The following is a 3,343-nucleotide window of genomic DNA, read 5'->3' as shown; positions in this document are numbered from 1 at the left end:
TGGTTTGTCTATGTGCTCTAACACGCCAGACCCCTATTGGTGCGCTCACCAACCACGTAACGGGGAGTATTAAGAACAAAAATTTGAAGAGATGCTCTGTACCCTGACACAGGTCAGTTTCCTTAACGTGTTTTAGTCTTCACGCAGACTCTTCTGAAAGCCTGCAGATACTGTACTTCTGAATAATCTTGTATTAAAACACACTCACGGAAAGAAATCTCAACACCCAGAAGGAGTTGTGCGACACAAACGAAAGTTGTCTGGCATATCTGTACATCTGAAAGACATGTATATTCAAATTCCGTGCAAATCGCATAACAGTGGTGACAGTAGCGCCACTATGAGACTCCAAATCAGATTTTCTTTAAATACACGCTGTAACGGTCGTGAGAGTTAATTACCTTTGAGACTGGACGAGGCGAAATTTATGTTAGTCAACAATGCCTTTAAGAGGACAAGGACGCCGTTATCTGCACCTCACTGAGCTTGAACAAGGTCATGTAATAGTTACGAGAAGCTTGCTGTTCCTTGTGCGACATTGCAGAAAGACTTGGCAGCAATGTAGTCACTGTACATGATTTCTGGCATATTAAGTCACGAGAATGCCAACGGCCTTCCCGCAGTGGTAACACCGGTTCCCGTCAGATCACCGAAGTTAAGCGCTGTCGGACTGGACTAGCACTTGGATGGGTGACCATCCTGTCTGCCGAGCGCTATTGGCAAGGAGGGTGCACTCAGACCTTGTGAGGCAAACTGAGGAGCTACTTGCTTGGAAAGTAGTGACTCCGGTCTCGTAAACTGACATACGTGCCTTATGAAAGCTTGTTCTGCCTCGGTTTAGCCTTCTGTTTGGAGGAGGCAAGCTGAGAGCCTGTAACCAACCTGTCTCCATGCTATACGCACTGGATCTATTCCTTGAATTACGGTCTGGGGTGCCATTTCGTATGACAACATGAGTACTCTCGTGGTTATCCCACGCATCTTGCCCTAATTTGTATGTCAGTCTGGTGAAACTACCTATTGAGCTGCCATTCATAAAAAAGCTTTCCAGGGGGTCTTTTCCAACAGGATAACGCTCGCCGACACAAAGCTGCTGCGCCGTGAAGAAGTACAGGCGATGATTTGGGTAATTCTCGTGAATTTCTCGTAGTTTTCTCTGGAAGGTAGTTGTCAAGGGACCGATTTGAGGCCAAGAACGGGATTAATTTGAGGAAAACACGTGGAAGGGTGACCAACTTGATGCACTATTTATCATTCCCAAACAAATATTTTTATGTAATAACACTTTAGTCATGAGTCACGTGATACTTACCAAGATGCTGAGTAGTCAGGCACATCCTTCCAGCTCTGTGTCGGACCCACCACTCACCACTTCACAGCTCCAAAGGAAATAGACATCACCCAGCAAAGATGATACGACGAGGGCCGGAGTCGATGAAACACACGCACAGGGGGTGCCAGTAATATCACGCGCGCGCCCTTGTGGAAGCCGCCACGGCTCACGATTGTCACACCGGATGACAGGTGTGAGCAGTGTTAATAATTAGCAAACGATTCTGTGAGGCACATTGACGACACTGCTCGCACTATCTACAACGGTGAAGCAATCAGGGCAGCACAGGCATCCGACATGCTGTGAAGAATCCACACGTCGCAGTTACATCAGCGCCTAGTGACCTCTATGAGCGGCCGAAGAGGGCTGAGGAAAGAGCACTCCACTTGTACCCTCCAGAGGAACTACGTCAAAGGCGTAGGATCTTTAAATGGTTCAAATGGCTCTGAGCACTATGGGACTCAACTGCTGAGGTCATTAGTCCCCTAGAACTTAGAACTAGTTAAACCTAACTAACCTAAGGACATCACAAACACCCGTGCCCGAGGCAGGATTCGAACCTGCGACCGTAGCGGTCTTGCGGTTCCAGACTGCAGCGCCTTTAACCGCACGGCCACTTCGGCCGGCCCAAAGGCGTAGGGAAAAGACGTATGAATAAGCGAGCCCAGAGGCCCAAATGGGGGCAACAGTGTCGCCATTTTGTCCGTGTCTGTAAAGAGAGAGAATGACGATGTTTTAAGTTGCAGGCCGACCACGACGACCTTCTTGTGAGGGATAACGACGGCCAACAGGCCTGCTGAAACTACCACCAACCTCCGCTCCACAGACGAGTGTGTCAGTGGAGGGGGGGGGGGGAGGGGAGAGGCAGAGGGGGGGAGGCAAATGGGGGGGAGGCAGGGGGGGGGGGTGGGAGGCCGCACACTGGAGGTACACCAGCGTGAGGAGTGAGAGGGCTACTAGCCTCGGTCCTCCGGGTGATATCGTCTGGTGGACTACAAGCTGCCGTCCGCAGGGACGGGCCCGCGAAGCGAACCCATGGGCTCCCGGGTGAAGAGCTGTCTGCTGTCACTGACCGAGCTGCCCTGGATGGACAGCTGCTAAGGCACACTACAACGACGGTGGTAGGGTTTCCCTTCGGCTCCCTACATGGGGTCCACGAGTTGCGCTCGAGGGAGTAGCCAGCCGAATTCCAGGCTACTGGTGCAGCCAACAAGGGCGCCGGCCACTTCGCTGTAGCGTGAGTAGAAGCGCTACGTCTGCAGAGCTGGGCGGTCAGATGCCGATTCAGCAGATTCCGGCCCTGGCATAGGCGCTGACCTACGCACGCACGCCGCGCGGTGCCATCACTGGGATCAGAGGAACGCCCCCTGCTCACCTTCGTTGCAGTAAAGTCAGTGACACACTTGCGGTGTTTCTCTGTACGCTTCGGCGTCAGTCACCCTTTCTCCCAAAAACCGCTGTTATCACCCAACATACTCTACACAGCATCGACTCGCTGCCTTGGCCTGGTTGGTCACCAGATCCGTCTCCAGTCGAGCACATACGTCATCGTTGGACGACAATTCCACCATTCAAATGGTTCAAATGGCTCTGAGCACTATGGGACTTAACATCTGTGGTCATCAGTCCCCTAGAACTTAGAAATACTTAAACCTAACTAACCTAACACATCCATGCCCGAGGCAGGATTCGAACCTGCGACTGTAGCGGTCTCGCGGTTCCAGACTGCAGCGCCTAGAACCGCACGGCCACTCCCGCCGGCTAACTCCACCGTCGTCCACAAACTGCATTAACTGACTCTTCTGTATTGATCAATCAAATGCAACAGGCATCGAACTCCAGCCCACAAACTGACATCCGGCAAACAATTCATGCAGTTCTGCACGTTTGCATTCAACATTCTGGCTATTATGCCGGTTATTAAAGTACCAGAATTTCTCATTTGTAATGGCTTATGTTGCGCTTACATTAACCTGTGTATTGCAGCGTCAATCATTTAAATGTGTTACT

The 3,343-nt window shown here is 51.2% G+C and overlaps 1 pseudogene; it reads left to right on the top strand.

Annotated features, from left to right (window-relative positions):
- Positions 1 to 604: 604 nt before the first annotated feature.
- On the top strand, positions 605 to 722 carry LOC126195932 (5S ribosomal RNA; annotated as a pseudogene).
- The last annotated feature ends 2,621 nt before the right edge of the window (positions 723 to 3,343 follow it).

The sequence above is a fragment of the Schistocerca nitens genome, chromosome 7 (genome assembly GCF_023898315.1).
Source record: "Schistocerca nitens isolate TAMUIC-IGC-003100 chromosome 7, iqSchNite1.1, whole genome shotgun sequence".
Lineage (NCBI taxonomy): Eukaryota > Metazoa > Arthropoda > Insecta > Orthoptera > Acrididae > Schistocerca > Schistocerca nitens.
Note: the sequence above shows the minus strand (reverse complement) of the source record. Positions and strands in the feature narration are given on the sequence as shown.